Source organism: Phascolarctos cinereus, unplaced genomic scaffold, assembly GCF_003287225.1.
Source record: "Phascolarctos cinereus isolate Bilbo 61053 unplaced genomic scaffold, phaCin_HiC Scaffold_5;HRSCAF=322, whole genome shotgun sequence".
NCBI classification, from domain to species: Eukaryota; Metazoa; Chordata; class Mammalia; order Diprotodontia; family Phascolarctidae; genus Phascolarctos; species Phascolarctos cinereus.
The window spans coordinates 324745450-324768273 of NW_027555958.1; the positions used below are offsets into that span (position 1 = coordinate 324745450).

Below are 22824 nucleotides of genomic sequence, written 5' to 3' on the forward strand. Positions count from 1 at the left end.
GGGGTGGTGTGGGGGCCAGATAGGGAAACAGAGACCTGAACCTAAAAATAAAGGGTTAAAGTGACTGGTTCCTACCCCCACCCCTTAGGTCTCAAAGTATTTTATAGACCCAGCTCTTCTTCCCTCAAAACCTCCAGCCTCTACATGCTGGGCAGTCCTTTCTGCTGTCTAGCCTCTCTGGCCTTCTTCCAGGGACTGTTCAAACTAGTGCATTCTTCTTTCAACCCTCCCCTCTACTCTGATCAGGCACCAGTTACACAGTTTCCTGCTCTCCTGCTAGGAAGTTCACCCTCAATCCCACTTGTTTCAGCATCTCCAACATCAGCCATGGGATCAGGATATTTTGTTGATGCCTGGAGAAGTTGGAGGGAGAGCTGACTGGACCTTGAAAATAGAGACAGGAAGGGTCTCAAATATAGATAGGCCTTCTGCAGTAAGGCCAGTCTTTCCAAAGTCCCCTCCCACCCAATCAGAGAGACTTTAGTGAACACCTGTGCTTGCTTAATTAGCCCTCTGTTTAATTACCTAATCAACTGCCAGAAGCCAGGGATGACACACATGAGCTCCAGATGTGAACCCCTCTCTCCTCTCTTCCCCGCCTTCCCATTCTCCTCCTCCAGGAAGCCTTCCCATCCAGACAGCACCCTCTTCCCACCTTCCATCTCTAGCCCAGGCTCTCTGCTCCCTGCCACATGGTATCTAGGGCTCTCCCTGACTGGGTCACCCACTTCTGGTTGGATGGAGGATCAGCCCCTGCATGGTGATGGAGGGACAGATTGGAGGACTGTGCCAAGTTTCACCTCCCCCTTCCTGCCAGGATCTGTCTTCCTTCCTCTCACCCTTCTCGGTTCTGTGACCCTGGTTCCTCAGCCACAGCTGTGACTCTCGATGCCACCTAAGAGTCACGGCTCAGAGTGAACTGCTGATTCATTCACTTCTGGGGAGGAAGGGCACCAGTGGGAGCTTTTTTGGGGGGGGGAGTGCCAAGAGAAAGCAGGCTTGGAAGAAGTTTTACATGGGACTGGGCAAAAGCACACAGCACAACCTGTTTATAGGGCAGAAAGGCTGATGTTAATTCGCAGCAGCAGGTCAGAGGGTAGATTACAAGACTGCCCTGGGACACTGGTCAACAGAGGAGTCATAAAGGGAAGAGGGGAAGCTTGGTATAATCCCCAGAGATGACCCTCAGAGCAAGGCCAGAGGGCCACCAGCAGCACGACGATCATATAGAAGCTGGGGGGGGAAGGAGTGAAGACACTCATACAATGAAATTCATAGAATATTAAAGCTGGAAGGGCTCTCAAAAGGTGAACCTGGGACAATGAACAGGAATGTCAGTGTGAAAAGGGACCTTAGAAATCATCTTGTCCAGTGGATAGAGCACCCTGGAGTCAGGAGGGTCTGAGTTCAAATCCGACCTCAGACACATAACATTTACTAGCTGTGTGACTCTGCCCCCACTGCCTAGCAAAAAAGAAAGAAAAAGAAATCATCATGTCAACCTCCCACCCCATTTTACAGCTAGGTAAAGTAAAGGCCAGAGAGGTAAGGTGACTTGCTCAAGATTACAGCCAGTCAGTCACTGAGCTAAGACTAAAATGTAGAAGACCCAGAGAGACACAGACACAGGTAAGAACCTGAGACAGTGAGAAGTAGGTAACCTTGGTTCTGCCTCAACTCAAGCACAACCAGTGTTGGGGCTTGGGTTGTTTTTTGTTTTTTGAGGGATGGGAAGATGTGCAAATTTTGTTCAAATGGTCTTGGAGGGAGGGGCTCCAGGCAGATGGTGTGATAGGGAGAAACAGCTCCCCCCATCTCCACACTCCAGTTTAACACCTCCTGGTACCTAAGCAACATTCAAACCTCCACTTTCAGAATGATCACTGATGATATCTTGGTTCCTGGGGGGAAGGGGGGAGGAGAAGACGGAGGCAGACAGAGACACAGCTCTGCTGGCCAAAGCTTCCCCATAATTGAATGAGCTCCTCAAGGCTGAGGCAGGAGAGTCAGACCACAGGCTGGATTTCTTCTCCCCCACCCCCCACCTCTCCAGAAAGATTAGGGAAACTAGGGAGTTCTTCCTCCTGGCTAACTACCATCTCTTCCTGCAATTGCAGATGGCAGAAATTAATTGGCTATCTCTGCACCCCAGTGTGTATCCACATCCCCTAACTTATGCATAGTAGGTGTTAATGAATGTTTGCTGAATTAAATGATGAGATCTCAAAGCACCTTGTGTTGTACAGAGAGGTGGCTTTTCTCCAAGCCTCAGGAGCTCCCAGGACCAAATGACAGCAAGCCATCCTGGGTTCAGAAGGGGAGGAGCATCCTCCCTCCCAACTCTAGGGCAGAAGGGAGGAGGAGGAGAAGTGGAATTGAGTCACAGGCTGAGTGACTCAAAGTCCCCCAGCAATGGGACTCAGACATAACCCTCTGGGATGAAGAGAAAGGGTGACTGCTCTCTTTCAGCCTGAGTTCCAACACAAGAGGAGGTAGAGTCTATTACCCCATCTCCTGCCTGCCTATTCCCCTTGGCTGAGCTGCAGGGCATGAAGTAAGGAGGGAGGGGAGAGAGATTCACAGTCAGATCCCCTGTCACCCCCACTGCCAGGCTGGGCCTGGTTAGCAGCTAACAAGGAAAAGGGGGGCATGGTTTCGGGGGAGCCCTCATTTTTAAAGGAGCTGAGAAATAGAGTGAGACATGGAGACAGAGAAAGAAGGCAAGATACAAGGACAGAAAGAAGCAAATACAGAGACACAGAGGGGGAAAGACAAAGACAGAGACCAACCCACATGCTTAGACAGACTGCCAAGATACAATTGGTATGGCAGCCGCAGTGGAAAGAGCCCTTGATTTGGAGTCAGAGGACCTGGGTTCAAATCTCAGTTTTCCAATTTACTATCTGTGTGACCTTGGGCAAGTCACCTAACTTCTTCTCAATGTCTTCATTTGTAAGATGGATGGGGTTGGGTTGGATCACCTTTAAGGCCCTTCCAGTTCCTAAATGTATGATCTTGTGCCAGCGTTCCCATCCCCTAACAACTTCTTCTAGAGAACACAATCCCATCTCCCCCTAACAGAGGAGGGTGTCACCCCAGCTTCTCTTCTGGGGCCCAAGAGCTCTCTCTTCCCAGCCCCATTCTCAGTCCTGAGTCCAGCAATTAAGTGGAGGACAGAAAAACTAAACGAGTCTGATGGGTCCAAACAGATGAACAGATATTTGTTGACTGACTAAAAGAAGTCTGGCATTGGGCAATGAGCATGTTAATTAGCTCTCGAACTCCCTTCTCTCAGTACACACCCAGCACTACAAGGTCCTGGCCATTCGGTTTCCCCAACTCCCATCCCTCCCCTCTAAACCTTATCTCTATCTCCTGGGACCCCAAAGGGGTTCTCCCTCTTCCAGCAGATACTTGGAAGGCACAAGGAATTCAATGACTCTGAGTCCAGCACCCCACACCTGTCACAACCACTACCGAGCCACGGAGGGAGAGAAGGAGAGCTACTCAGAGGGGGAGGGGCAACAGACTCTTCCCCCATAAGGGAACTGTTTCCCCAAGTCTTCCCCACCCCACCAAGGCCTTACCATGGTGGTGGGGAAGGGCAGAACAGACGTGAAGGCCAAGAGGAAAAATTCTAATCTAATACGAGTACCTCCCAACCTCCCAGAAATCATGCCTTGTGTCCTTGGGGGAAAAGAAGGGTAGGGAGTAGAAGTGTTGTAGACATTTGGGAAGTGATTCAGACCCAGACTAGTCTCTCAGCTAGAAGGTGAGGACAGTCATTGAACTTGCAGGCGGGCCAGGGGAGGAGGGGAGGGAAGAGGGGGGAGGAAAGAAGGGGAGCGATGCTTCTAGCTGGAAGCCTCCGGGTTAAACTTCTCACCCAGCCCTTCCAAGAGCAGGGGGCCAGGACATTATGACCCTCCCAGCCCCACTTTTCTCCTCAAGGACTCTTCTTATTAGTCAGGCCAGATTCTTCCACCCTAATTATCAGCCTCCCCCCCCCCACCTAAAATGGGGATTTAGGAAGGTACTGACCACTTTCCCACTAGCCTCCGAGGGCTCAAAGAGCTGGAGGTTCCCACCCCCACCCCCAACCAGGGCCCCCAGGCCTTCCTGGCCGCTCTCAGGCAGCCCAGGGCTATTTTTATGCCCCAGGCTAGGCTAATTTTAACTCACCAAGGAGGCCCCAGGAGGGAGGGCAGAGTGAGGGAAGCTAGCTCCAGGGGAGGCCTGGACTGGAGTCGAGGGTCCCAGACGTCAGAGGGACAAAGCCAGAGGGAGTACGGGGTTCTGGGGAGTCACCACTACTGTGGCTTAAGGGACAGAAGCAGATGTGAGAAGGATGGGGTAGGGAGCTGGGGGAGGGGATAGAGAGTAGTTGGACTGACAGACACTCATGGTGGCTTCCCACCCACATATCAGCTAGCCCCACCCCCTTTCCCACTTGGTCTGAAATTCGATTCCTGGGGAAGAGGGAGAGAAGGGTCATTGCAACCATCCCCCAGACTCTGAGCCCAAGAGTTCCTGGGTATTGTACCAAGTAGGAGTGGAACACACACACACACATACACTCTCTCTGTCTCTCTGTGTCTGTCTGTGTCTGTCTGTGTCTGTCTGTCTCTGTCTCTCTGTGTCTGTCTGTCTGTCTCTGTCTCTGTCTCTGTCTGTCTCTCTGTCTCTGTCTCTGTCTCTGTCTCTCTCTCTCTCTCTCTCTCTCTCTCTCTCTCTCTCTCTCTCTCTCTCTCGTCTGTCCTCCCTGCAACAACAGCCAGAACAGCTTCACTTCTGGAGCTGAACAGCTTCATCCTTCCTCTTCTCTAACCTCTACCCTCAGAGCCCAAGGGGACAAGTTGCTAGAATCTGAGGTCCCCCCCCCCCCCCCCCCCGCATTGGGAGACCACTAGTCCATCTGGTGGTTGAGAAAGACTCTACATGTTGCTTTATCTAGAAAATGAGTGGATTGGACTAGATGATCTCTAAAATCCTTTCTAGTTCAGATATTCTACAGTTCTGACTACCTTTCTGAGAAGGTGAAGGGAAGAAGGGAAAGATGAAGTCTCAGAGAAGAGAAATCTGATTGGGGATTTCCAGGCTCTGCAGCAGCTGGGGTGGGTTCAGGGAGCAGTTTCCATGAAGCTAAGACAGTTGGAGGATAAGGTGGGGCCAACATTGCAATGGGAAGGATGGTGATTAGATTGCAGAAGGAACTTCCTACGGGAGAGATGCAGGTCTCTCCTTACCAGGAGACCTGTATTATAAAGGGAAGAGATGTTTACTGTTGCAGGGCTTCTAGGGAAGAAAGTGGGCATGGTGAATTGCCAATAAAAAGGAGAACCATTCTGCCCCAGGGAAAAGGGGTGGAGGTGCCAGAAGAACCTCGTTAGGAGGGCACCAACAAACAACATAAAGGCAGAAGAATACAAAGGTGACCAAGGGCCTCTGGAGAGAGCCACAGGCTGGGAGCAGAATGTAGATCAGGGGATTATAGGATCAGAGATTTAGAGCTGGAAGAGACCTTGGAGGTCACATAGTCCAATCCTGTCATTTACAAATAAGGGAACTGAGGCCCAGAGATAAAGTGCAATTGGCACAGGGTCTCAGGTAAAAAAGCTGGGAGCCCTCTGAACCAAGGATTGCCAAATCTGCCCTCCTGCCCTTAACTCAGCTTCATATATGATCAAAACTGTAAGGGCCCTTGGGGGCAGCTAGGTGGCACAGTGGATAGAGCACCGGACCCTGAAGTCAGGAGAACATGAGTTCAAATCCGACCTCAGACCAAACACTTGACACTTACTAGCTGTGTGATGCCGGGCAAGTCACTTAACCCCAATTGCCTAAAAATAAAAAAATAAATGTAAAAAAAGAACTGGAAGGGCCCTTAGACAAGTCCAAACCCCTCATTTTATCCAGGAGGAAACTGGCCCTGCATGGTTCTGTGGCTTCCCCAAGTCAAACAAGCAAGCGAGTGGTAGGACTAGAAGCCAAATCTGTGGCCCCCTATATCATTTAGCTTAAAGGAAGCCCTGCTGATGACTCATCTACACTGTCCTTTCCATAGTCTTATTGGCTCCTGCCACACTAATCTGAGCCTCTGAGCCCCTGGTCTCTGGGGTCTCCCAGAGAAATGAATTTGGGTTCTCTCCCTTTGAATGTAATCTCATCTCCAATAACAGAAGCAACTCCATTCTATGACCTTGAGTAAATCACTTCCCCTCTCTTTGCCTCATTTTACTCCAATCTGAAATGAGGGAGCTGGACTAGATGAAATGGTCCCCATCAGATCTAATCAGACACCATATGGTTCAGGACTTGAAAAAAAGCCCTTAGAGATCACCTAACCCAGCAGTTCTCAAACTCTGGTCTCAGAATACCACTGTAGTCTTAAAAATTCTCAAGAAGCCCCCACAAGCTTTTGTTGATGTCAGCTATATCTATCAATATTTACTGTATTAGAAATTAAAACATGTTAGTGCTAGGTTGAAAGTACTTTGGCACCCCCGACTCAGACACCAAGACTACACTTTGGGTACCAAAACCCAGTCCCACCACCTCCTTTTACCAGTGCAGAAACTGATGCCCAGAGAGGCTCAATGACTTGTTCCCCCATCAAGAGATAGCAAGAAAAAGAGCTGGGATTCAAACCCAAGGCCTCTGAGTACAAATCCCATTTCTAGATGTAAGCTTCACTGGATTTTAAAAATCAGGTTTCAATTCTATCCCCACCATTCATCCTAAGGGCAAATCACTCTTCCCCTGCAGTCCTATTCCCTCCTCTCCACTTAAGCTGTAGTCAGGGCCTCAGCCCTCGAGAGACCAAGCTGGACCCTTTTCTCTCCTTCATTCTCAGTCCCAGTACCGGGGAAGTCCTTTCTTCCATCTCACTTCCATCCCTCCAACCGTAAAGCTAGCTTATTTCCTCTCATTCTGAGAAAAAAGGTGGGGGCCGTTGGGACAGTTGGCCTCATCACCCTCATCTCCCTGCTTGACTTCCCTCTAGGGTCCCAAGGCAGAAGTGAAAGTCCCAGCTGGGTCTGGAGGAGCCCAAGAGCCGTTGGTGTGGGAAGGGGTCAGGTTTGGCTCAGCCCAGCCCAGGAATAAAGGGAGGGGAAGGAGGGAAGGAGGGGAAGGTAGAGGACTCCCTTTCTTCATATATCTAATCAGTTGCCAAGTTCTGCCAATTCTACCTCCACAGTTTCAAACCCATTTCCTCCATTTCACGATTACCATCACCAGAATACAATACAGCTTCTCATCATCACTCGCCTGGACTATTATGATAACATCCTACCAGATTGCCCTACCTCTAGTTTCTCTCTTTGGTTCATCCTTCATTCAGCTCCAGAATAACCTTCCTAATGTACATGTCTGACCTTGTCACTCCCCTGCTCAAAAATATTCAGTGGCTCCCTATTTCCCCTCCCCCCCATAAACTGCATGGCTTGGTGATCACAGCTCCTACAACCCAGCCAACCTTATCTCATACTGCTTCTCATCAGTTATGCTACATCACAGCCAAATCGGACTATTCCAAATCTCCCCTCATCATTCTGTCCTCTTTCATCTCTGTGCTTTGGTTCAACCCTGCCCTCCCACTAGAAATGCACCTTCAACAACGCTGCCTCTTCTCCATTGCTTGAAATCTGTCCTTCCTCCCTTCAAGGCCCATGTCTACCAGGAAGTCTTCATGAGTGACAACAGTGGCCCCAACATCCCGTCTACCCCCAAGCAAAAGCGATTTCTCTCTCCTTGAATTTTCCATAGCATTTTGCCTGGTCCACTTAGTTTATGCCCCTCCCTCCTTTGTCTTACTAGTTATTTGTGTACATATCTTTCCCCCAACAATCATCCTGCAGACTGCTAGAAAGCAACAGTGGTGTCTCTCTTCTTTGTATCCCAAGCACCTAACGCAGTGCCTTGTACAGGGTAGGTGTTTAATAAATGTTTATTGAACTGAAGAGGAGGAGAGCACTAGCCCAGCAGTAGGAGAAGAAAGGGGAGGGATTGGGGGAGGGAAGAAGAAGGACGGACACAGAGAGAGGCAGGGGCTCAGACAAGGGGTGAGCATGACTCACAAGGTCAGGCCAAGGCAGAAAGTGATAATGGGGAGCTACAGGGCAGTGGCAGAAAGGACTGTGTAGTAGCTGGAGTATCTTCTCTCCTGGAAGATTCCTATGAGATCCCAGCCTGGGTGGGAACTAGGTGGCCTAGAAATAGAGGGCTGGCCACAATGACTGAATGATGAGGGCAAGGAAACAGTCTTGGAGACAGTACACTTTGTCTCCCCAGATAAAATGTAAACTCCTTGAGGGCAGGGGCTGTTTCTTTTATTTGTTTGTTTATTTATTATTTATTCATTCTTTTTTATTTTTAACCCCCAGCACCTAAAAGTGCATATCACCCAGCAGGCAATTAATAAATGATTGTTGGTTGAGAAATTGAATGGGTTTTTTTTTTGGTTGAGGAGTGGTGAGGGTTTAGAAAAAAGAGTATGGATTATATGCAGCAGGCTCTATACATGAAATTATGGTAAGGGCTCAAAGGAGGCCAATCCAATCAGGAAGAAGCAAATCCTCCCAGAGAAACAGGGTGACCTGGTGGGGAGTCAAGGAGGATTTAAAGGGCCAGTTGCTGGTCAAACCCAGTTCTTGTGCACTCAGCTCTCTGGGTCCAGTTCCACACACTAAGTCTGGCAGGGATCACAGATACAGCCAGCAGGACTTTGCCAGGGTCAGTTGAGAAGCCAGTTTGTATAGGATTAGCATGCTGCTTTGGGGGAAGCTGAGGGTGCCATGAGAAAGAAAAAAAGGAGGGAGGACTGGGAAGGGCAGGAAATGGGGAAGGTACAGCAGACAAATCTATTCCTCATTAACCCAGCCGGTTCTCTCGCACCCTTTCTTTGGGGGACACAGCACTGAGATGAGGAGGTCAGACCCTATGGTTCCCCCACCTATAGCCACCTCAACTAGTTGGCCATGCCTTCTCTAGTTCTTTCTGTCCCAGGGCCTCACTTCTTCCTGCTGTAGCTGCTCCTAGTACAAAATGCCCATCTCCCACTTTTGCAGAGCTTTTGCAGAGTTGGTCCCTCACATCTGGAATGTATCCTCTACCCCAGGCCTGTCCTGATTCTGCCAGTGCTTAACACTCCCTCTTTTTTGGAAATGATTTTTTAGTACTTTGTATTTTCTAATCTGGATCCAGGTTGTATCCCTCACCCAGTGAGCTCCTTGGAGACAGGGTCTGTCTGCTTTCTGTCTCTGGACCCTCAGCATCTAATAGTGTCTGACACACAGTTGGTACTCATTAAATGCTTGAATTGAATTGAATGTGGCCAAAGCACCATCCAAAGGATTTGGGGCAGGGGGTGGCTAGTTCTCTTCTCCCTCCTCCCCCTCCTCCTCTTCTCTACACTCTCCGAAGCTGACAGGTGGAGGAGACAAGAGTCACCAGCTGGGACAGAGACACCTGTCCTTTACTGGTCAGACCCACCCCCTCCCTCATCACAAAGGCAGCTGGAAGGCATATCATCTCTTTGTGGGCCCCTCCATCCCCCAAAGCATAAAGAACCTGGGGACCAAAAGAGAGGGAGGGAAAGAGCTCCTTGGAAAAGGGTGCCTGGAATGTATCCAACAGTATCTTTTTTAGTGGAGTGGGAAGAACCTTGAGGGAACTCACTGTCAAACTTGGGATCCAATCCCAGCTATGCCACTAACCACATGGCCTTGGGCAAGTCACTTGGTCTCTGCCTCGGTTTCCTCATCTATAAAACAAGGGGAATAGAATCAATGATTTCCAAGGCTTCTTACAACTCTGACATTCTATCATCTGAATCTATGATCTTGATTCTATGTCCCTTGCTTCCCTTTGTATACCATAGTTCCAAAGGGTTAGAGACTAACCCTGGAGCGATTTTTAAACTTTATGGTCTCAAAAAAAGTCTCCTTTACACTCTCAGAAATTATTGAGGACCTCCCAAAGAGCTTTCATGTGGATTATATATACTGATATTTAAAATATTAGAAATGAAAATGCCTTAGTAGTATTATAAAAATGATTTTGACCTCATGGACCCGCTGAAAGGGTCTCTAGCACCCCTAAAGGTCTCCTGGGAGGGGGATGGGGGTGTTGAGAACAGATGGGTTAGATCACTACATGCACTCCTAGGTATCCACATTTTTCTTTCCAGCCTAAGAGGTAATCAAGGAAGGGGGTGGATTTATCTTCCAGGATGGCCTTCCCGGAAGATAAATCCACCCCCTCCCTTGATTATCTCTCTAGCATGTCTCTTGACAACCTGGAGGTTGGAGAGTACATACTGCAATTACCCTAAATCCCTCCTGTTGCAGCTATGTTTTCTTTCTTCTTGATGAAATCCTTCCTGCCCTTCAAGGGCCAGCTTAGGTCCCACTGCCTCCACCATGATGCTGAGCTTATTTCCTCAATCTCTCTTCCCTCTCCTAAGTACTTATCTCATTTTCCATGGAATCAGAGTTATTTGTGTTCAGGTCTCAATCTCCCCACCTATAGATTGTAAGCTCATTGAGGGCAAGTATTGGGTTTTATTCATATCTATTCCCCAAGAACTTCACACAGTTCCTTCACATAGTAGATGCTTAATAAACTGAACTGAATTGGGTTTTTTGGTCCTTTATATGAAATGAAATCTAGGACTTTTTCATAGCTACAGACTGTAGAACTAGAAGAGACCCTAGAACACAGAATGTTAGAGCTGAAAGGGTCCTTAGAAATCATCTTGTTCAATCCCTTCACTTTAAAAGAGAGGAAAATGGGACTGAGAGAAGTTAAGCAGTGAACAGAAGAACTGAACAGAACCAGCCGGGAATCTGAAAAGGGGGAACTTTGGGGTCTGAAGGAGCCAAAGTCTAGAGACACAAAAAGCAGGTAGGCCAAATGTCTTGTCCTTTTCCAGTGTCTCAACTGAGGGCCCCCCCCCCCCCGCAACAGATACTTCCGCTCTACCTCAGCTTAGACTCGATCTCTCCCAGTGTACAACTAGGAATGTCTGGCAGTGACTTGTGTTTTCAACACTGACCAGTCCTCTTAATACCTAAGTGACTATGAGCAAGTGACTTCCATTTTCTGGGCCTCAGTTTCCTCAGCTGTAAAATGAGACTGGAATTAATGATCACTCTTTGCTTCTAGTTCCCAATGTTCTTGAAACCTGTCCCTTCCCATCCTTTGCTCAAGAGATGGAGAAGACAGCAGCTCTCCATAAGACTCAAATTCTAGCCAGCTGGTAATTCCTCAGATTCTCAGCTCAGAAAGGCCCAAATCTGCCATGCCTGTACTTTACCTTTCTAGCTGAAAAGAGGTCACTGTCCCCCATCTCAAAACTCTGTGGGGAAGTCCTTCCTTTAGTCTAGCTTCAGCCCTTATCACTGTAGCCTGTTCTCTTATTCAATTTAAAGAGTCCCACTCCTGACCTCATGGCAGAATAATGACCAGCAGCCCTTGAGAGGTCATTTGTGTCCTTCTCCTACCTGGACAACTAGACAGCCCATCCTTCCTATCTATCCCCTGGAATTCGAAGGCAGCCTCTTCTGGACTCCACAAAAAAAACCCTTCTTACTGCTGCCTAATCCCCACTGCTACAGTGTCAATCAAACGACCACTCCACAAACATTAAGTGCCTCCGAAGTGCCAGATACTAACTATGCAAGATGCTAGAGATACAAAAATGAGGCACACCTTGCCGACCTTCCTCCCAGGAGTGGTGGCACCACAAGCACAGGATAGGAACTGGACCTTTGACTTCATTAGTATAGGGAAACTTCAATGAAGTCAGCACTTTCTCTGTAATTTGCTATCTTTAAGTTACACAGAGCAGGGCTTCTCAAACTCTTTGGTCTCAGGACCCCTTTACATTCTTCAACATTATCGAAGACCCTGAAGAACTTTTGTTTATGTGAATTATATCTGTCAATATTTGCCATGTTAGAAATTAAAACTGATAAATTTCTAAAAATACCAATTTACAATAAACCCATTACATGTTCATACAAATAACATTTTAATGGAAAATAACGTCATTTTCCAAAACAAAAAAATTAGGAGTGGTACCATTTTACATAATTTTGCAAATCTCTTTAACGTCTGACTTAATAGAAGAAGCTGTATTCTCTTATCTGCTTCTATATTCAATCTGTTGTGATACGGCATTTTAAAGTATATGAAGAAAATCCGGTCTCACACAATTGTGCAGTTGGAAAAAGAAGGAGTATTTTAATAGGCAAATAACATCTTGGTATTACAGAAATAGTTTTAACTTTGAAGACTCCCCCCGCTAAGTAGGACTCTGGAATCCCCAGACTACACTTTGAGAACCACTGGTCTAGAGAACTGAGAGGTTAAGTGATTTGCCTAGGGTCACACAGCCATTATGCGTCAAAGGCAGAACTTGAACCCAGGACCTCCTGGCTTTGAAATCAGCTCTCTAGTCACTGTATCACATATAAAATATATACCAAGTAAATGCAAGGCAATTTCTGGGGGAAAGCAGGTGTAACTGGAGAGATTAAGAAGGGTTTCATAGATGGTGCTCGAGCTGTGCCTGGAAGGAAAACAGGCTTCTAAGATATGGAGGTAAAAAAGGAAGACATTCCAGGCATTGGGAAGGGGAGGGAAAGGGGGGGAGAGGCAGCCTGTGCAAAGACATGGACACAGAAGACGGAATGTCATGAGGAAAAGCAGCCAGAAGGCCAGTTGGGCTAGACCATGGAGTTCGTGAAGGGGAATAACATGTAATAAGCCTAGGAAAGTAGGTCAGAGCCAGAGCTTTAAATGCCCAACAGAGGAGCTTGTATTTCATCTCTACCTCCACCACCCCTTTCCCCTAGAGAGACCCAAATGGGGACCCCAAGAATCTCCTTTAGAGCACAACAAAAACACCACCACCATCATGCCCTCAGTTTTTTCTTCTATGGGCTAGTTTCTTCTCTGGAGCTCACCCCCTTCCCAATCTCCAAGGGCAAAGGGGAAACCATACATCTCCCACCCTACCCAGCTCAGCTCTGAATAGACAAAGGGTCATATTAGGACTCAGAAATCCTTAACACTTAGGAAATTCAAAAGCACATCTTTCTATCCACCTAGCTCTGTGGGATTCACAGAGAAAGAACAGAGGAAGACTTGGGTTTGAATCCTGACTTTGCTATTTAATATATAACCTTGGACAAGGGCCCTCTCCTCAAGCCTATTTACCAAACATATATTAATGTTCTACGTTCAAGACTACTACGTTCAAGATACTGTGCCAGGCAGACCAAGATACAAACACAAAAGCAAACCAGTACTTGCCTTCAGGGAGTTAACATTCTGCTAGTAGATAAACATTTATACAGAGAAGTAAATAGAAAATAACTTTACTAACAACCTGGTGTGTATGAGAGTGCAACAGGGCACAGAAGGGAAGACATCAAGATAGGCTTTACCAAGAAGGCAGAAGTACAGTCTTGAAGAAAGCCAGAGACAACAAGAAATGGAGGTGAGAGAGAAGACAGCCTGTGCTGGGGCCGGAGATGGCATTTCTTGTAGTAGCTAGTAGACCAGGTTAGCTGCAACACTTGAGTGCATGAAGGAGAATGATATAAACTAAGTCTGGAAAAGGTCTTCGGTCTCTTCAACTGTAAAACCTCAGATTTGGACTAAATGCCCTTTAAGGTCTCTTCTAGGACTGATGGCCAGTGATTCTCTGGGCCTTGGGCCAGCGTCCAGCCAGGCTTCAGGCCGAGCTGCATCACAGATACTCCCAGGTCTTGAGGGGGTTGGGGGTTGTAGAGACTATTGTTATCTTCTTCACTGGCATAACAGACGCTCCACAGTGCCAGTCTGGGGAGGAGGGGAAGCTCTCTGGCCAAGAATGGGCCCGAGGCCAACGATAGGATCTGGCGCCCAAGGTCCCCAGGAGGGCAACTCTAAACTGGTAAATATGGTCACTGCCTGGGTGTGCCCCAGGACAGGTGGAAGCTGGAGGGACAAAGCCCTTCCCAAGGTTCTGCAGGAAGGCCAACCTGTTACAGAACTACAGACTGCCATGATGGAAGGGACCTTTGAGATCACAGTCAAGTTCAACCCTTGAACTTTATACATGAAAATGGAAGAAACAGATTTGTCCAAAGACCGCGTAGCTGCTCAGCTAGTAGGGTGAAGAAAAGATCTTACACATACACTCATCCTAACAGAAGGACAAGGTCAATCCTATCTTGCTTCTGGGAATGAAAGGTCACTGCCCATCCCCTAGCAACTAGGAAGTCCCATCTATTGCCTAATTTCCATCATCCTGCAACAGTGGGAACCTACTGTCCTAGGGTGATTCTTTGTTGAAAGCTCAGTCTTCCCTGACCCCAGCCCTCCCCCATCACACCATCTCCAATCCTATAATCATCTTTATGGTTGTGCCCCGAAAAGAACCAGCTCCATCCCTGAGATGAGGTCAGCCACTATTCCTTTGTCTGCAAACTCCTGCTTGGATATGGCACATCCTTGTTCAGGAACCCAACTAAAAATAAGCAGGCCCATGCACGTACACATTTCTACCTGTTCTTGAACTTGGGGACAGTGGAATCCGTCAACCTACATGGGTGCATGTATTCCCCTCCCTCCCCCCACCCCCAATAAGTTCCCAGTAAGCTTTCAGCCCTCGACAGAGGTGGGGTGGGGTGATCAAAATAAATATATCAAGATTACAAGGGCAAAGGTCAAGGTCTTCCAAGGGACACTGCCTGTCCTTGTTCTCCCATTTCCCTTCCTTAGGAAAACTAGAAAAAAAAAGGGAGGACTTTGAAATCCTCTAGCCTGTCCTTCAATTCCTAACTCAAAGTTGTGCCCCATATCAATACCAGAAAAAAACAAGTAAAGCAAGTATTCTTGCAGTCTCACCTATATCTCTCCCGCTGCAGTTGTGATCCACAGACTCAACAAGAGCATCCGCCTCGACCTAGTCAGCTCTGGACTCCCAGGCCAGAGCTCTAGCCACTGGACTCTTCCCTTCCCCCCCAGACACTGGGGGCTCCCTGGACTGCCACAGGCCGGGCCTAGTGAGTAAGCCACTAAGCCCTAGGAGGACTGACTCTGGCCTTGAGCAAAGTGGGGGCTTGTAAAAGCTACGGGCGATTACAGTGACGCGGAGGCTCCACCACAGGCCCTGAGCAGCCAGCTCCCAAGCCCCACAGCCATCACCATCCCCTCCCTCCTTTCCCTATAAAAGGGGGATAATAACTCAGGGCACTTTGCCAAAGAGTGTTTTGCCATTCTCTAGTCATAAAGCGCTTCAAGATCTCTTGACAGTCAGGAAGTAGCGAGAGAGCCCTAGCCCCTGGAATAGAGATCATAGATCAGCGGATCTGGCACTAGAAGGGAACCTGAGAGATCACCTGGCCTAACCTTATTCTACACATGAGCAAACAGAGAACCTCCAAAAAGGGAAGTGACTTGTCCAAGGTCACATAGGGAGCAGGTAGCAGAACTAAAATTTGAATCCAGATTTTCTAACACCAAATCCAGTATTCTTTCCATGATATCATGGGACCTCTTAAAAATGTGCTTGGAGATCACTGACAAGTCAGGAAGCACTCAAAGACAGAAGAAATGAAGGTCCCTCCAGAAGCCTCATCATTCTGCCCCACACTCATATCCCCCTCTTCCACATTTCCTTCTAAATATGGTTAGCTATCTCCAAGACAAAGCAGCAGGGCATTTGAGATGAATTGAGGGGAGATGATATGGTCTCTCCTGGCTAGTTACCCAGTCCAGGAAGAGGGCCTAGGAGCTGATTGGCCCTTGGTCTAGGAAGGCCTGAACAAAGCAATTGGGAGGGTCCAATCAGGAGCTCCAGTTTTGAATGTGTAGGGGAAGAGAGAATCTGAAGGCTCTGAAAAGGGTGGGCTCAGGTCATATTCTAGACTCTGAAGAGGGTTTCTCTGGGGGCTCACTGAGGTGTTTCTCGTCAGAGGGTAGAGTGAACAGGACTGACACTGCAGCAGGAGGGAAGAAGGTTAGACTTAAAGCAGACTTCCCAGTGGGCAAGAATAGGAAGAAGGCGATGACACAGAGGGTACCCTTTCCCCAGCAATGTGGGCCAAGGAAGGGCTGCCCTTCAAGAAGTCAGGGGGAGGGAGGAATTGACACAATGGTCTTACCCCCAAGTCCCTACTACCTCAGGAGGTCCCATACCCTCTCTGGGCAGCTGATCTCAAATCCCCTGGGGCTTAGGGCTCCAGAGGCCAGTGTGTCCTTGTCCTGGTGTCTCAGTATTGGCCAACACACCTGGGGGCTCTTACTACCAATCCTGCTCCTATTCCTCCCCCCTCACACTCAGGCAAGGCTTCTGGTAGATAAAAAAAAAAACACCAACCAAAAAACCCTGCAGGAGAGATTATATAACAGCAGCTGGGGAGACTACCGTACCTCCCTGCCTATGAGCTGCAAGAGGGGCTGAGCAGGGGAGTCTGGCCCATCATCTGTCCAACCCCAACTCCGAAGACAGGGAAGAAAGGGTAGTGCTGATAGCGTCAGGTACAGACTAGATAATATCCCTCAGGAGGAAACTGCTATTCAAGGGCTGTGGACACAGCATAGCTAGAGGTGAATTAGCTGAGGTCCATTCCAACCCACCTTCAGCTCTGCTCCCCCCCCCCAGTCCTCCCCACAAAGTCCTGATTTCTGGAGTTCTGTTGCCTGGATTGTCTGCCTTTGTCTCTGTATTTATGCCTGGGGGAGAGTTCCTCTTTTCCTACCCCCATAAAGGCAGGGACCTCATTTCCACCCCCTTCTAGCTCCCCCAGCATCCTCAGACATGGCTCTGCTAGAAGGACCAGATGGATAACAGTTCTGCCTTAGATCTTCAGTGTGACTTTGGGTCAAACACTAAACTATTCTGTGCTCCCAGTAAAGTGAAGAGACCATTAATGGTCCCTCCCAAGATAAGTCAGAAATTGTTACTCCTGTCTTCTCCCCTATCCTTTTCGGGAGGACAAACACACATCGACTAAATGGGATCATGGGTGTTCAGAACACCCAGGCCCACATGATTCCTATCCACACAGAGCAGGTCTGAGAAGGCCCTCAGATAACAACACCCTGATCCCAAGCCACCTCTCCACTTCCTGCCCCCAAACAGTTTTTTTTTCCCCAGGCTTAGAAGGCAAACAGGAAGGAAGTTCATTCCCGATTGGAATCATTGGGGCCTAGAGCAGCCTGTCCCTAGGGGTGGAGGGGGTAGAGAAGAGAGGAAGGAGGGTGTGTGTGTGGGGGGGGGGTCATCACAACCTTGCTCCCCTACCCCAGCCTCACAGTCTGCCCATCAACCACCAAGTTAGAACCTGGCTCCCCTTAGCAACAAGACTCATGACACATGCATAATCTCTGTATACAGCAGCATGTGCACCACCCTACCCCCCCCCCCAAAAAAAAGAAGAAAAAGGAAAATCTCTGAACACAGCTGGGGTAGTACAGGGAAAGGAAGGAGTAGATGGTTTCCTGAACTTCCAATTTCATTCCTCTCCAGTCTACCTTCCCCATAGCCAGCCTCCAGAGGCCCAAGGTCACTGCCCCAGAAGGTGAACTTCCCATCACTGCTAAGTCCTACAAGGTTCCACCCCCTTCCCGAGGGATACCACCACCACCCCAGAGAAGTTCCATCTCCTGCCCTCAGCATAACCCCCCCCAACTCAATGCTTTAGCTAGAAAGATCCAGGTAAGCCTACTACGTGAATCGAAAGAACCTGCAGAGAACTTAGGCAATGGTCCAGGTACCTATGTGTTGTTCCCCCACTCGCTTCACTGACCTGAAAGACCCCAAAGGCACTGAGAAGGAAGTACCAGGATAGGAGGATCCCTCCTTTCTCTTTCCCCTGGAGTTCCTAAAACAAGAAGCCTAAGGGGCCCCAAGAAGACCTCTTTTTTTGGCCCCCCCCTATCCCAGCTCTAATCACTATGGATGAGAGACAGAAGAGGGGGGCAGAGAGCTCTCTCCTGTAATGCCCCCCACTCCCCAGATGTTGTACAGATGCAAACTCTGGCTAGGAGTTAGTTGTCCACCCAAAGGTGGGGCTGTGGACAACTGGGATGGGGGTCTCCAAACAGGCTTCAACTGGAAGCTGGCACTGGGGTCAAGTCCGGGTCTGGGGAAAGAAGCTCAGGGTGGGAGGTCAGGTCCTGAAAGACAGACTCTCCTCCCCTCAGCTTGTTTGTCATCTCCAGCTCTCAGCTGTCACACAAGCCAAACTGGGCCCCAACACACAGAGACAGAGCAACCCACCCACCCAGCCCGGGTGTCATCTGAACAACATTCCCCCCCCCTCCCCCTTTCCCTCCCAAACAGCTGCAGCTCCCCCACCCCACCCCCATCCTCCAATCACCCTCCCAGGCCCCCTTCTGCACCATTTTGGGCCAAGGAGGAGGGAACAGGCGGCAGGGAAGGGAGGGCCGGCTGTTAAAATGTCAGTCGCTCCAGGCTGTCACCCTGGTACCCCCCCACCCTCGGGGTGGGGGTTGCTCTCCCTCCAGGCCCACAGCCTCAGGCCCTCCGACCCTCTCCCAAGCCAAGGTGCCAGCACCCACTGCACTCCGCCGGGACACCCCCTCCCTCCAGGAGTGTATGCCCCTTGGCGTCCCTGTAGCCCCCCCCACACACACCTGGTCAGCCTTTAACCCTCACGGCCGCCCCGCTTCTGGCTTCCCTACTCCCTCCCCCCACCCCCCGCCTGCTCCGCCGGTCCCTCCGGGACGCAGCCGGCCAACCTCATCCCACACGACAGGGGAATGGCCTGGGCGCCCCCCCCCACCCAGGACACCCCAATCCTGGGTGGGGGGAGGAGAGGGAAGGGAGGGGGAGGCGGGTCTCTTAAAGTGATAGGCGCGTTATTTCTTTTCTACTCACCAACCCTAGTTGGGGGAGGGGGGTGTCGCGGTAAGGGGGTGGGAGGAAGAGTGGTAGTCCTCTCTCCTCTCGGATCTCCAAGCGCAGGAAGGTGTTGGGTTTTTTCTTTTTAGGGGGGAGGGGATGTCGAAAAATAACTAACGAGACAGGCGTCTGCCCGGGCCCTGGGTGGAGCCGGGAGGTCCCGGGCCCCTGTCCTGGGGCCGGGGTAGAGGGGAGGGAGGGTTCGGGGCTGGGGCTCCCGAGCCGCCGCTGTTGTTGATATATTTTCTTCCTTCCTCCTTTTGGGCTCCAAAGGTAACTCCTCCGGTCCCTGGGAGCCGAGGCCAACGTAGGCACAGCTCAGCCTAGCTTGGGGGGGGGAAGGAGAGGAGGTGGCGGGGTGACGGGCAGCCGGGGGGGCCAATGGGAAGGCCCCATGGGGGCCGTGGGGCGGGGCCAGGGGAGGGGTGGGCCCGGGAGCTGGGGCCCGCCCCCTCCCTCCTCCGCCTCCTCCACCCCCCTCTCCTGCCCAGCACGGTTTCCTCCCTTCCCCTCCCCTCCCCGCCTGCGCGCCTGCCGCCCTCCCAGCTCCCTCCTCCCCACCCCAAGCTAGGCTGCAGAGCAGGCAGGAGCCACGGATCCCTCCGCCGCCGCTGCCAGGGCGTCGAGAGGGAGGGACGTGGAGAGATGAAGCCGGGCGGAGGTGCTATTAAAGGGACAGTAACCCACCCACTCCAACACACACACACGCACACACTTCCCACCTCCCCGCGCCCCGTGGGGAACACGGCACGCGGAGTTGATTGTCCGCGCTGCTCCCAGGGGCTGGGGCACACTGCCTGGGGTGGGCTGGTTTTGGTGCCATCCCCTTCCCTCGGAGAGGAGAGTTAGAGAAACTTGGGGAGGGGGGTCTTGAGGGGGCGGTATTTAAAGTGCCAGGCGCCTCCTTCCTGGGGTGCATGGGGTCTCCCACCCAGCCCTAGCCTCGATAAGGCTTGGAGGAAGGCAGCCCGGCTTAAAGGGGCAGGCTTTCTGTAGGAGGAAGGGGGCTGAGCGGCACCCCAGGCTACCTGTGACAGGCGGTCCAGCGCCCTTCCCCCGCCCGGCTCCGTAGACGCCTAGCAATTTAAAGCTACAGGCTCATAGTTCTTGGGTGACCTCATCCCGGGAGCCTGCAGCCTACGGAGCGCCGCCAAGGGGGCAATTTAAAGGGGCGGGAACCCTAATTTCCCCCAGCACAGGAAACACCCTTGAAAACATCTTATTAAAGGAGGACTGGCCCCTTTTGTTTTGATTTGTTTTAAATCCGGCTTCCCCAGTCAAGTCTTCCAGGGCTACCGAAGCAGGCATCAGCGTCCCGAATCCCCCTAAACTAACGGGGCTCCTCAGCCTCTCGGATGCCGTCCATCAGATCTAACTTTAAGGGAACAGATACCAAAGCACCACCCTGTAGAAAAAGAGTAACTGATAGAGGTTTAGGTCTCTACTCCTGACAAAGCTCTTTCCCGGCCCCTCCTTAATGCCTTGCTTCTGTGGATTATCTCTGTTTTATCCCATCAATATCTTGTTAGTTGTTTGCTTGTCTTCTCCTCCATTAGATTAAGAGCTCCTAGAGAACAGGGACTTTTTTTTTTAATCTTTTGTTTGTATCCCCAACCCCTAGGACAGTGCCTTCGGGCATATAGTAGGTTCTTGATAGGGCACTGTAGTAAGCGCTTAATAGGGCTTAGGGCACATAATAGACATAATAAATGCTTGTTAACTTGCCTTTACACTCATTATCTCTTTTGATCTTCACTACAACCTGGTGAAATAAGTATTAGAGATATTATTATCCCCTTTTTACAGATGAGGAAACCGAGGCACAAAAAGCTTAAGTCACTTGTCCAGGGTCACACATCTGTAAGTGGCAGAACTGAAACTAAACAATGGGATCTTTCAGCCCTGGTTTCTTCTGATTGGGCCTAAAGATCATTTCTCCATTTCTTGGAGAAGAACTTGGACCAGATTGTGGAGTCTGGAGGCAGGAAAAGGAACTGATTAATCTCTCCAGGTCCTTCCCAGCCCAAACAGGAGACATCAGAAAAACTGCTTTGCAATTAGGTTGGTGGCTCATCTTGTAGTACTGTATATCAAATAATACAAAGCCAACAGGCTCTTATTTCCTTGGCCTCTTTCTCTAAACCCTCCCTCCTGGGCCCTCCTCTAGGAAACCCTCCAGGATTAAGCAATGTCCCTCATGGCTCCTTACATCTGGTCAGCTCCCCAACAGGTCTGGACTCTATACACCTAGCAGATTGTGAGTACACCCTGTGTAAGCCTTGAGGAATAGAAGCTAGACCACAAGAAAGACTTGCTGACAGGCAAGGATAGAAGTCTAAACTACATCTTCCCTGGGGATTCTCAGGGTTCACACAGCTTCTATTTGGCTATTAGAGAGGACTACCCTTTGTGGAGGTAGGAGGATGGATGAAATGATCTCCCCTCTCCCCCAATCCAGCAGTGGGAAACCTCCCCTCATTTGATGGGCTCTATTTTTAGGACTTCCTTAGGCTCTAGCTGGAGAAACCGTTTAGTCATCAGGGTGTTTATTTTCCGGCTGTTTCCGTCGGGAAAGCAGAATGTTGAGACTGGAGAGATCAGTGGATGCTGGAAAAGGCTTTACAGGAAGGGGCCTGGGAAAACTAACCTGGACAGGACATTGCAGCTGAAAATAAATAAGGAAAGGGTATAGGGAAGCCCAGCAGGGGACTGGAAGGATAGATGCCCTGCCTCTTGGTCCTTCTATCTATAATCTTACTTTGAAGCTCTTCAAACACTCCAGCCCTCCCTCATGCCCAGACTTAATCTGTTATTCTTCTTAAGCTATAGAAACAACCCACAAGGCCAATTCAGTGTTGAAAGCAAAAGACATAGGTATTTTCTCTTCCCTTCACTCCCCCTCCCCCCCTCCAACTTTGTACCAGCTCTTAGCCTCACCCTTTAAAAGACCTGCAGGGTGAGCATCCCGCTAACTAAAGATCTAACCAATCCTGAGCCAGGCTGGTACCCCTCCAAGGATGTTATTGGCTGCTGGGTCCTCCCCAGCTTGGAATGTGGGGCCCAGAACAAAGGAATGAGGAAGGAAGGTGAGTCACCTGGGCCGGCTATTAAAGGGCCAGGAGCCAGAGGATGACTGATGATGTCACAGGAGGGGAGGGATATAATCCCTGGGGGTCCAGAACTGAAGAAACAGCTAGGAAAAGCATTTGATCTTGGAAGATGAAGTTCTGAAGGGAGATATTCAGGACCTCACTGAGTTCCATGCAGGGCATATTGAGGAGGGGCAGACAGAACTGGAGCAGGAAGGGAGGTTATACAGCACTGCGACTTTATGGAAGGGAAGCAAGTAGTAGCTTATATTTTCTTCTGGACTTCATCTCCACAGACAAACAAACAAAAGAGTAGGGGGTGATATTATAATAGGAAGGATTCAGATTAGGCAGTAGGGAGGACGTCTTGGCGGGGCCCCCTCTAAACTCAAGATGCAAGACTGTACTTCCAACCATCAACCCCAAGGCCCACAACTGCCTCACCAAGTCCTCAGTTCAGAATATTCCTGGAAGCTCTGACACCAAGGTCTTGTTTCCTCCAGGGGATAAAGACTGTGATTTCAATAGTATAAGATTAGAATAAGGGAACTACCTCTACTAATGCAAGTCAGCATCTTCTTTGCAATTTATGGGTGTAGGGTCACATAGTACATTGAACCCATGTCTTCTAGGATCTGAAGCCTCTAACACTTCCTCTCACTTGTAGATCTTATAGGATCACAGGATTTAAAGCTAGAAGAGACTTTGAAGATCCAGCTCAACCCTTTTGCTTTTTCAGATGAAAAAACTGAGGCCCTGAGAGATAAAATTAATCTCTCCTAAATTTTAGAAAGTGTGGAGCTGAGATTT

At 49.6% G+C, this 22824-nt stretch overlaps 1 protein-coding gene across 7 annotated transcripts in view; it reads right to left on the reverse strand.

Annotated features, from left to right (window-relative positions):
• Positions 1 to 19974, reverse strand: part of MEF2D (myocyte enhancer factor 2D) — a 47894-nt gene extending 27920 nt beyond the window's left edge. For 2 of the 7 annotated variants that reach the window (XM_020991519.2, XM_020991513.2), the window contains exon 1: positions 18902 to 19280. The gene's annotated coding sequence lies outside the window, so the exon portion shown is untranslated. Of the gene's footprint in view, positions 1 to 4182; positions 4338 to 9678; positions 9746 to 18901; positions 19282 to 19953 lie in introns of those variants that run through there. The other 5 variants (XM_020991515.2, XM_020991517.2, XM_020991518.2 and 2 more) reach the window with 5 other exon arrangements.
• Positions 19975 to 22824: the final 2850 nt, after the last annotated feature.